At 38.9% G+C, this 12,723-nt stretch overlaps 1 protein-coding gene across 2 annotated transcripts in view; it reads left to right on the top strand.

Annotated features, from left to right (window-relative positions):
- AMOTL1 (angiomotin like 1) overlaps positions 1–12,723 on the top strand; it is a 108,587-nt gene that overhangs the window by 9,277 nt on the left and 86,587 nt on the right. The gene's annotated exons all lie outside the window — the stretch shown is intronic.

Genomic DNA, 12,723 nt, shown 5'->3' with positions numbered 1-12,723 from the left:
TTGCCATCCAGGGATTCTATTTTTTTCCATAAATTCTCCCCAATTCAGTTTTGTTAAAATTTTACCATCTGATAGACAAAAGACTGTTATATTTTTAATTTTTATTTGTTTATTATGAGTGATATTTAGCATCGTTTTACATGTTTATAAACTATCTGTATCTGTTTTCCTGAAAACTTTCTATTTATGTTAAACTTTTGCTTATCCATTTATAAAATCTCCTCATACATTAAAGGATGAGCCATTAATTGTCAAAAAAAAAAAAGATGTGAGGGCAGACAAGAGGGAGTGTCTGGGATCTTTTCTGAGGAATGGGGCAAGGAGGAGGAAGGATAGAAACAGAGACTAGGAAATGTGCTTTTTCAGATTTATGGAAACCCGTGGAGGCAGTGGACATTCCTTAGTGCATAGTAGTAAACTCATTGCAGAACACACTTAACCCCACTCTAGTTTCTGAAAGGAGAAATGGACTAATGTTCCTTTATCTGGAAGAGTAAAAGAAAATGTCTTCTGAAATCACAATAGGCTTAAATGAAGACACCTGGGAAAGTACTGTAACCAGCACAAAACCATTTACGCAAACCTTGAAGATAATGGGGGTGTGAGGTTAGAAGCTGGAGGTTTGTTAAAGGACAGAATCCTGTCAGACTCACACTTCTCCATGGTAGTGACTGGCCTGGTAGGTCCAAACTGCGTGGCAGCATGAAAAGTGGTGAATAAATTCACTTTAGCTAACTTTTAGATTTGCACCTATAAAATACTCATCCAAAAAAAGGAAACAGTATGTCTGAAAAGGTCTACTCCGAAATAGGGATTATCTTAGTCCTGAGTTTAGAGCTAAAATTTCCCGAAATTCTGAAGTTACTTACTTTCAACTTTCTCCAAAATAAATTCCAGGAATATGGAGTAGAAAAAAAATGGAAAGAAATACAAATATTTATATTTTAATGGCATTTGTTAACTGACCAAGATCACACTGTAGTTTAGGAACATAAAATGGGCTCCGTGTAATTAAGCTTGCTCATAAAGTGAACAGCTTTTGTAGGATGAAATTTAGTAGTTAGGCAGCAATCACACATATTCTAATTGAATCTACTCTGAATTAGTTTCAGCTTCTCTTAAGGATGGTACATGTTGAACATTTGAGGAGCATGACATTTCTTATTTGGGGACAGAATATAAATTAGGGAAAATTTTGGATACAGAAGCTCTCACTGCTCAATAAAAATTGTTGACTTACTAACTCTGGACTGTGCAAGTCAATAGTGAGGTGGAGAATTTGGTGAGGATACAGTAAAAGGATAGAGTTCCTCCATTTGACATTTGAGGGTCTGTCACGTGCATGGAACTGAACTCGGTGTGGGGTGTATGTCCTTTGCACCTATGGAATTTATATTCTAAAAAGAATGTAATGTTAGAAAACAGAAGGCAAATGAACTGGTTTATTCCACTCTGAGAAACGAAGGTCAAGAAATGATTAATAACTGCCTTTCAAGTATTCTGTGTTCACTGTGGACTACGTAAGAGGAAATGTGTTGAAATGACAGATATTGTGACTTCTAGAAGCATGGAAGAGTTCCCTGCCAGGGAGCTTGGGAGGGTATGGAGGACACAGACGCAACCAGGGAATTACTAGATGTGTGAGTGTGACTTAGTGGCTCACACTCAGTAGAGATGATGGGAGGTGGGCCTAATGGGCCAGTTGTGATGTGTTCATCTGTGGAGCTGAATCGTTAAGACTCCAGAGCTGGAACCCTGGAGTCACTTCCCACCGGTGCCACTCACTGGCTTTGTCATCTTGAGCAAATTACTTAACCTCTCTGTTAAGTAGTTTCCTCATATGTTAAATAGGGATAATAGTAACACCTACCTCAAAAGATCATTGTAAGAATTTATGTGTATTATGTGAGTTAAAATATGTAAAGTGCTAGGAACAATATCTGACACATTACAAGAGTCATGTGTTAGTTATCACCCATGTGTTCCATTGCTGTGCAACAAAGTGCCTCATCCTACTGGCTTCAAACACTCATTTATTCTGCTTCCAGATTCTGTGGGTCTGGACTTCAGACCAGATGAGATGGTTTGTTTCTGCTTCAGTGTGCTGGGAGGAGGCTGGGGGTGACTGGACGGTTTGGGATTGGCTTATCTGGAGACATTCACATGTCTGGCACCAGGGCTGGGATGCACTTGAAGGCTAGATCTGCAGACTGGAGCTCCTGCAAGTGGCCTTTTCTCACAGCATCAAGCTAGTCAGAATTCTTACGTGGTGGCTCAGAGCTCCAGATGTGAGTATCCCAGCAAACAAGATAGAAACTGCCCTGCCTTTTATGGTCTGATCTTGGAAGTCACCTAGAGTCATTTCTGTTGTTCTTTTTTGGGCAATGGACTTAAAAGCTTGCCTAAATCCAAGGGAGGGGGAGCTCATCTTTCTACAGGAGTGTCAAGGAATTTGCAGAAGTGTATTAAACTGCTAAAGTCATCATAAGAATCATGTCGCCAATATTAAGATAAAGTATTAACAGTTGAGCACACAGTAAATCCTCAGCATTTGGACCACCTAGAGAATGTATTGTTCCGAAGATGTGAATTTTCTGTGTAGTTAAAGGTAAATGTGGCAGTTTTTCTGCAAGATTGATTCCCACCCCAACTCTGCCCCTCCACTCCCTCAGCTCTTGCCTTATGTAACTTTTTCTTGATGGTTCAGAATCATCATTAGAAACATCAATTAACGTGATGTGTTGTTTGAATTGAGGGTGGGGGGGAATATAGGTAACACAAATATTTGCTGACAGTGATTCTCATTTTTTAAATATAAGCACCACAGTTATCTTCCAAGAAGATGCTTTTCTACTCATTGTTGAAATGGGATAGTAACTAAAATAGGTAGTAACTGAAGGTGCAAAATGATGATAGAATTAGTGTAAAAATTCACGTACGTGTTCTATGTGCAAGAGGTACTGGGTGAAACACTTGAAAGCCCTATGCTGATTACGTTTCCCATTTCTTCAAGATTTGGACTGTGAGAGCCCTGGACACTTGCTAGGTGGAAGTTGATCAGCACCCACAGAACAGACCAGAGTCATCAGCACTGCTGAGCAGTTCAGTGATAGAATATGCTCTGGATTGAGTTCTGAAAAAGTCATCTTGTTTAAAAAAGTGTTCGAATTGGCAGACTTCTTTTCATTGGCTGTATGTAGCCCTCTAATGCCCTCGACTTAACTTGCAGCCTTAAAGACCTCCATGGCCTTTTACTTCAGCTCTTTTTCACTAAGAACTGCTCTTAGAGGAATCATCCAAAGATAGCTCAGAACCTTCACATAAATCAGCTGCTTTCTGAGTCTGATAGGGTGGCTAAATCAGTATTGTCCTGGTCTTTTATTTTTGCTTTTTAAAAATTTCTTTTCTCTTTCTTTTTTTCCTGCCCTCCCCCTTTAAAAAATCATAATCACATTTTAAGTCATAATTTAAAAATCATGATCCTTGGTTTGCGATGCACTGTCATTCTTGGTCTCCCTGGAGAGAGTGACAGCCAGTCTGAGAACTAGAAGTGGGTAGGAACAGTGCAGGTCTTAGACCTGAAGAATGCCATTTGTTGAAAAGGGACGTGGAGCCCTGGAGGACCGGCAGGAAACTCGGGTGGCTGGAATCGTGACCGACAAGGACCAGATCAGATTCAGTAGGTTCTCCCAGATGAGGGAGGGGAGCCCTTGGAAAACCACCAGGTGGGGCATGTGTCAGGGAGTCATATGAGACATGTTCTATGGCGACAGCACGGGTTATGTCTACATTCACCTTTCAATTTTCTCTTTGATTTGAGTGAGTTGTTCTATCTGGGAAGACCAGTGGAAAATTAGTGCTAGTTATACATCATTGTTTGCAAAATCTGCCTTATTTCATCATATAGAAAAAGGATTTAGGAATCTGTGATCTGTTGTTTGCTCATCCATTTAAGAAGTTAAGAAGAAAACAACCCTCAGACTCTTAATTCTGGTTATCACCTAGAAATCTCCACTGAACTAAAACTTAAGCCTCATCAATATAGCAGTGAAATCTGCTCACATTGATGACCTTTGTGTTGATTCAGACCTGAGATTCAGATCTCCAGAAATGTTACATTATGTTCCGGTCATATTGATTCAGGCTTTTTTTTCAGAGAGATTATTGTAAATCAGTTTTGAAACCCTTGACTTGGAGGAATTAGTCAGTTACTTGTTGCACTGGGCATTAGAGGAAATGTTCTAGCGGGTCTTTGTAGTCAGCTGATACGTTATACATCTTGAAGCGAGGTCAGCCATTTTTATTCTTTGATTTTTCATTTTATTGGCCAGTTATAAGACTTACTGCTTGGGGATGAAAATAGGCTTTTAGTTGCCACCTGTGTTATGATCCTGAAGGACTAGGCTTTCAGGATCATAGGTAGTAAAGGGTCAGTTTTTTCCTGCATTGACAGTGAAAGGTTTGGACTCACTGCAGGAGATGCGGAGAAGAGATTTGGAGTTCACACCTTGACCTCCATCCTCTTATACCACCGGTGGATTGAAAGAAAAGTCATGGAGCACAGGTGCCAAGGAGAGGAGGTTTTTTTTTTTTTTTAATTAATTAATTTATTTATTTATTTATTTTTGGTTGTGTTGGGTCTTCGGTTCTGTGCGAGGGCTTTCTCTAGTTGCGGCGAGCGGGGGCCACTCACTATCGCGGCCTCTCTTGTTGCGGAGCACAGGCTCCAGACGCGCAGGCTCAGTAGTTGTGGCTCACGTGCCTAGTTGCTCCGCGGCATGTGGGATCTTCCCAGACCAGGGCTCGAACCCGTGTCCCCTGCATTGGCAGGCAGATTCTCAACCACTGCGCCACCAGGGAAGCCCCGAGGGTTTTTTTTTTTTTTTTTTTTTTGGTAATTCTCAGTACAAAGGACAAATCTGCCTCTCCCCACCCCCGACTCCAAATAACTACCATATTGTCCTTCTGTCTGAAGGTGGAACGTCCGGAGCAGCCGAGGGTGTTCAGGTTAGATTCTGGTTCCTGACACCTTCTCCAGGTCCACCTAGGTTCCTGTGTGCCAGGGTGGCCAGACAGGTTAGGAGTTTTGGAGAGCTTTTGGATGACACCATGTATTCTTTTATTTTGGTTTTTGGTAGTAGAACCACAACATTATGCTTATTTTCTGAGAAATTGTCTGTTGTAAGATGTCTCTTATTCCAAATTCTTGGAAACTTGAAAATGTAATTTTAGTCTTGTTTGTCAGTCAGCTGAATAGTCTGACCTAAAACACTCTAAAAGCCTTCATCTCTGGTTTGCTTGAGCATCTTGCTGATGTTCCTAAAAAGCGCACTGATTGGATCCTCTCTTGAAAGTGAAGTTTACGGCGATGATTCTTTCTTTTGCTGTTTTGTTTTTATTTTATTTTTTAATTAAAAAAATTTTTTTATAGTTTTTTCCATTATGGTTTATTACAGGATAGTGACTATAGTTCCCTGTGCTATACAGTAGGACCTTGTTGTTTTTCCATTCTGTGTATAATAGTTTGCATCTGCTAATCCCAAACTCCCACTCCAGCCTTCCCCCATCTCCCCCTTGGCAACCACAAGTCTGTTCTCTATGTCCGTGAGTCTGTTTCTGTTTCGTAAATAAGTTCATTTGTGTCATATTTTAATTCCACACATAAGTGATATCATATGGTATTTGTCTTTCTCTTTCTGATTTACTTCACTTAGTATGATAATCTCTAGGTCCATCCAACAGCCTCGATTCTTGTTCCGTTTCCCCATTCTCATAAAAAGAAGCTAAAATGTATTGAGCACTTACTGTGTGCTGGAACACTGCTCATAGCCCTTGCCATTGTCTCAGTTAAGCTTTGTAACAGTCCTATGTAGTAGGTCCTATTATCCCCATTTCTTGGTAAGGTAACGGGCACCAAGAAGTTAACTCATTTGCTCCAGTTCACATAGCTAATAAATGGTAGAGCCTGGATTCTTACATTGTTTAAGAAACAGATTTGTCGAGACAGAACAAAAAGCATGGCACATCCTTCCTTTCCATTCAGTGGGTATTTTCTCCTCTGTCGTTTTTATCCTTTAAATCTTTCTAATACTCAGGTCTTTTGGCTTGACAACATCACCCTCTTTTCTCTTCAGTCATCATGTCTTAACATCCTTCCCTTTGTCCAAAGATTGCCTGACTTCCTGCCAGGCAAGTTATTACAGTTTCTTTTCTCCCCACCTCCTAATAGTAATCTCATGGAGGCTTTTTGCCAATCAAATATCATTGTTGATTTTTATCCCCTTTTATAAGAATTCCTCAAGGGCAAGAAGATGCATTCCTGTGCAGGTGTTTTCTAGAGGGGCTGCTCTCTCTCTTCAGATGCATTTTCTGTAAGCAACAGGATCGTTCTTCTGACAAATAGAGTTCAAGCAGCGCTTTGCATCAAAGGGCCTCTGTACGTCTTCTCTGTATGTCTCACCAGCTTTTGGGGGCTGTGGGCATCTTCCTTTGCCTGGGCAGGGAGGTAAATCATTTTCAAGTATGACTGGTTTGCAACCTTTTTCATCTTAAAATTCTCCTTAAGTTTCACATTTTTTGCTGGAAAAGGCTATAGAACATAGAACAGTGTTTCTCAAAGTGTGGCTTGTGGAACCCTGGGGGTTTCTGAGACCTAGAAGTTATCTTCTTAGTAATACTAAGACATGCGCCTTTTTCACTGTATTGACGTTTGTACTGATGGTCCAAAAGCAAAAGTGGGTAAAACTGCAGGTGGGTCCACATGAATAAAGGCAGTGGCCCCCGACTGTACTAGAAGTCAGGCTGCTTCTCACCAGCACACAATATAAAAAGCCCATTTCACTTAAGAATGTTCTTGTTGAAGCAGTACAAATGATCAGTTCTGTTAAATCTCCGACCTCAAGTACATCTGTTTAGTGTCTTGCATGACGAAGTGGGAAGTACACATAAAGTGCTGCTGCAGCAAACTGAGGAGGAGCCCTTGTGTGACAAGCACTTGAATCGTGACCTTAATAGCAGCTTTTCTCAGTTTTAGTTGAAAGAACAATTGACAAACTATGGTTATGCTGAGTTAGATATTTGATAGCTGTTTTCTCAAAAGTGAATAAAGGGAGACTGTTACGTCAAGAAAATCAGTGGACAGTATTTGTTACCAGTGATAAAACTGAAGATTTCAAGTGAAAATTAGAATCTTGGAAAACTTGGATTTGCCACCATGAGCTTGACAACTTCCCAATACGTAAAAGACTTTTTGATGGTTGTGATCTGTGTCGTAGTAAGAAATGTGATTTTGTCAATTTTGTCGATATTGCTTACTTGAAATATTTCCATGTATGGAAGATTTTCCATAGTTCTGTGAACCATTATTTTCCCAATGACTGATGTATGATGTTAGGAAATCCTGCACTGGTAAAGAAAAGTCCCTTCAAAGTGAAAGATGGACCAGTAGATTTTAACATAATAGAATATAGAGGAATATACAAGAAAAGGTTTGTTTTTAAATTTACTTATTTTTTATTGAAGTATAGTTGATTTATAATGTTGTGTTAGTTTCAGGTGTATAGCAAAATGATTCAGTTATATGTATATATATTATATATATGTGTATATATAATATATATATTCTTTTTCAGATTCTTTTCCCATATAGGTTATTACAAGATATTGAATATAGTTCCCTCTGCTATACAGTAAGTCCTTGTTGTTTATCTATTTTATATATAGTAGTGTGTATATGCTACTCCCAATCTCCTAATTTATCCCTCCCCTCCACCTTTCCTCTTTGGTAACCATAAGTTTGTTTTCTATGTCTGTGAGTCTGTTTCTGTTTTGTAAATAAGTTCATTCATATCACTTTTTTTAGATTCTACATATAAGTGTTACCAGATGATATTTGTCTTTCTCTGTGTGACTTACTTCATTTAGTATGACTTACTTCTAGGTCCATCCATGTTGCTACAAAGGGCATCATTTCATTCTTTTTTATGGCTGAGTAGTACTCCATTGTATATGTATACCACATTTCTTTATCCATTCATCTGTTGATGGACATTTAGGTTGCTTCCATGTCTTGGTGATTGTAAATAGTGCTGCAATGAACACTGGGGTGCATGTATCTTTTCAAATTATGGTTTTCTCCGGATATATGCCCAGGAGTGGGATTGCTGGATCATATGGTAGCTCTCTTTTTAGTTTATTAAGGAACCTCCATACTGTTCTCTATATTGGCTGTACCAATTTACATTCCCATCAACAGTGTAGGAGGGTTCCCTTTTCTCCACACCCTCTCTAGCATTTACTGTTTGTAGATTTTTTGATGATGGCCATTCTGACCAGTGTGAGGTGATACCTCATTGTAGTTTTGATTTGCATTTCTCTAATAATTAGTGATGATGAGCATCTTTTCATGTGCTTTTTGGCCATCTGTATGTCTTCTTTGTAGAAATGTCTATTTATATTTTCTGCCCATTTTTTGATTGGGTTTTTTGTTGTTTTGATATTGAGCTGCATGAGCTATTTGTATATTTTGGAGATTAATCCCTTGCTGGTTGCTTCGTTTGCAAATATTTTCTCCCATTCTGTGGGATATCTTTTAGTTTTGTTTATGGTTTGCTTTGCCGAGCAAAAGCTTTTAAGTTTAATTAGGTCCCATTTGTTTATTTTTGTGTGACCCAGAGCATGACATTCCTGCTTTTTGTTTAGGAAAAAAGGAGATAATGAAACCTAATTCTCAGAGATGTGAGAATTATCTGAGATAATGTTTGTGTATCATGTCCTGCTCAGTAATGTTACTTTCTTTGCCTTCCTTCCCTATAATTAGATAGCTGCTTGTTTTACATGACTTGCTGGCATAGTTGGCCCTGTGATTTCTCAGTTTCAGATTTAGAAGTATTTATCATATAATATGGTAGGCAGTTTCCCAGGCTTTTTCTCATCATGTTGAATTAGATGTATATTTTTGTATGATAACTTTTTTATTGTATCTTTATAACAATATTTTAGATGTAGCTGAAATAGTCATATTCCCTTACCAGTCATTCGGGTTAGCTATTATGATATATAGGGCACTAAAACTATTGACTTCAAATCTGAATTTATTAAAAAGTAACACATTTATGCAAAGGATTTTTCACTTTAAAGGAGTCAGTGCAGATTGGTTGGCTGGTTGGTTTTAGGAAAAGTTGTCTCCTTTAATTGTTCATCATTGTTTGGATTCTTCAGATCTAACATGTTTTGGCTTAAAATGTGATCGATTTATAAAGTTTCAGTTTACCACAACTTTTCAGTGCATGTGTTGTATAAGATCTTATATGGCAGAGAAGTACAAGCTTCCCAAACCTGACTCTGCATTCAAATCAACCGTGAAGCATAGCCAAAAACTTCCTTTCTGGTCCGTACCTGTGGCAATCCCGATGTTACAGGTCTGACATGGGGGCTTGGAGGTGACATTTTAACATGTTCCATGAGTAACTTTGACACACCACAGATTTAGGATTCACTGTTAAAGTGGAGACGCCATCATGAAAATAATATGTGGTCAAATGGAAGGGATGGGAAGGGTGGTTTCATCAACTGCCTTGGTGTTCTGGTGATTGGCAGGTGGTGTGCTCTTATTACTCTAAGCTTTTATAAGAAATAACACAAATCTGCCTCATATATACTGGCATTTATGCAGGCACGTATGGAGGGAAGGAAACTTTCCCAGAGCCCTTCCCCATTATCCACAAGCAAGGACATTTCATTAAAACTCCTCTAATATTAATATAAGAAATTAGGCAGGAAAAGAGGACTTAGAATTAAGTGTGCATTGCAATCCCGCTCCTGGGTATATATCTGAAAAAAAAAAAAACTAATTCAAAAAGATACATGCACCCCAGTGTTCGTAGCAGCATTATTTACAATTGCCAAGATACGGAAGCAACCTCAGTGTCCATCAACAGATGAGTGGATAAAAAAGATGTGGTAAATATGTATCTACGGACACACACAATGGAATACTACTCAGCCATAAAAAAGAATGACATTTTGCCATTCGCAGCAACATGGATGGACTTGGAGGGTATTACGCTAAGTGAAATAAGTCAGACAATGACAAACACTGTATGATATTGCTTACATGTGGAATCTAAAAAATACAACAAACTAGTGAATATAACAAAAAAGAAGCAGACTCAACAGATATAGAGAACAAACTAGTGGTTACCAGTGGGGAGAGGGAAGGGGGGCGGGGCAATATAGGAGTAGGGGATTAAGAGGTACAAACTATTAGGTATAAAATAAGGTACAAGGTTATATTGTACAACACCTGGAATATAGCCAATATTTTATAATAACTATAAATGAAGTATAACCTTTAAAAATTGTGAATCACTATATTGTATACCTATAACTTATATTGTCCATCAACTATACTTCAATTAAAAAAATTAAGTGTGCATGATTGGGGGATCTTTGGAAGGCAGAATAGCATCGTAAAAAGAGCTTTGCTGTTGGAAGGGCTTAGGAGCTGTGCTGCTGGCTGGTTTTGTGACTCTGGACGTGACTTTACCACCGTGAGCCTGGTGTCCCTGTCTGTACAATGGGAATAGGGTGATAATTAAATACAATAATTTTTATATCATCCCTGCACTTAATAGGCCCTCAGTAAACGGTAGTTCCTGCTATTATTGATTATACTCTTCTTACTAAAAGGATGTTTAATTTCTTGGGGAATATTGGTTGCTTTAAATTATGTAGCTCATCCATGAGCCGATACTGACTTATGAGGTGGGCGGGAGTGATAAGAAATGTACTTGCCCCTCCAGAGTCCCAGTGCCTGTGAAACGCTGCCGCCTGGCAGACCTCTCGGTGTCACTAAGCTGCAACAGCACGCTCTCTTAGGATCCGGCAGGCTGGAGGGTCCTAAGATCCTCGTGTCTGAACTGTTCCTCTCTCTGCAGTGTGGGTGAGAGGGAGCTTTGAGGAGCACATCTGGGCATTCAAGTTGTCACTTTAAGTCTTGGGGTTTATTTTAAGGCTCTTCATCCTGTTTGTTTTCCTTTGTTCCCAAAACATTAAGTACTTACTGTCTGCAAACAGTGATAGAAACACGTTTGAGCAATGGATCTTACCTGCTAATAATAATTGTTTTTCCTCACTGGGAACAAAATGTGAGCCAGGGCACCCGAAAGAATCCCTTTGTGGTCCTGAGATAAGTATAAACAAATAGGGTATGTTTAAAGATTATTTAAATTTCAGTTATTAATATAGGGCTTATTTATTAAAACTGATCCGAGTAAATAAGTTCTAGAGATCTATTATACAGCATAGTGCCTAGAGCTAACAGTACTGTATTGTATACTGCAAATTTGCTAAGAGGATAGATTAAGATCTTACCACACACACACACACACACACACACACACACACACACAAATAATAGAGGGGATGGGAGAAAACTTTGGGACATGATGGATATGTCTGTGACCTTGATGGTGGTGATGGTTTTATGGTGTATGCTTATCCCCAGACTCATCGAGCTGTATACATTAAGTATGTACAGCTTTTTATGTGTTAATCATACCTTAATAAAGTGGTTTAAAAGAAAAAAACTTATCTGAGGAAAGGAATCTCTGAAGTCCAGGTACTTTTGGTTTTAGCTAAGTTAAACACCAAATACATCAACATGAAATATGAATTATGATATTATGTGTACTTGAGTCAAGATATTTATGTAGCCTTTGGATTTGATAGTAAAACTCAAATTTAAAAAATGATTTCCTCTTGGTAGATAGGGTCCTTTTATCGTGGACGCTCTCCTTGTATACTCCCTGTGACTCTGGGTGGTGGGACTGCGATGACTCCTTTTATGTATTTATTTTTTTACGGTGCATGAGTGGATACCCTTAGATGTCTCCTGACTGCACCAGCTCTCAGACATGTGAGGAAGCAGAAACCAAGGGCTGTATTTAGCACACAGTCCCAGGGCTCTGGGGCCTGCTGTGGGTGTTGAGTGGAACCAAAGAGCCCCTTTCTCTAAATGTGAATTTGTGTTTAAGCTACAAAATCCCTGTGATGTTGTTACCTCTAACATGTACAAAGCCCCTGCAGGATTTGGGTCACAGCATGCTTGTAATTAACCTGTTTTAGCACTAGGTGGCTTTCTCTCTTTTTTTTTTTCCCCCCACTAGGTTTTACCAAGCCTTGGTCTCCTGAGTAGATTGAAAGAGACAACTCGCCTTTGAGTTAAGCTCTGTAGAATTAAGAATATGTTTGTAATTGGTTATTTTAAAATGTATCTTAATTCCATTAATGTATATTTATTGAGTGCCCATTATGTGCTAGAAACTGCTAGGGATTGTGAACATATGCAGATGGGTCACTGATTCAATAAATATGTACTGAGCACTTACTTTGATCTTATTCCTGCTGGAAACTGGAGATACAAGAGGTGAATAAGGCAAGGTCCTTGCTGTTAATCGACTTATATATAAGTTAATGGGGAGAGAAAAAAAACTAAAAAAATTAAATGCACAGGCAATGTAATACATTGCAGCATAAATATGCATGAAATGTGATGGGAATTCAGGTGAGTGGCATATACAAAATTGGGGGAGGAGGGGTAGATGACTTCCTGGAGGAAGTGGCACTAGAGGAGGGCTTCCAGAGACATTTGGATAGTCAGGGTATATATTTTAGCATTTAGTGTGTGCCGAAGTAAGAGTTTCCTTTATCCGTATAGGGAGA

This window comes from Balaenoptera borealis, assembly GCF_965194805.1.
Source record: "Balaenoptera borealis genome assembly, chromosome: 11".
Lineage (NCBI taxonomy): Eukaryota > Metazoa > Chordata > Mammalia > Artiodactyla > Balaenopteridae > Balaenoptera > Balaenoptera borealis.
The sequence above is the reverse complement of the archived record's forward strand: the minus strand, read 5'-3'. Positions and strand labels throughout refer to the sequence as shown.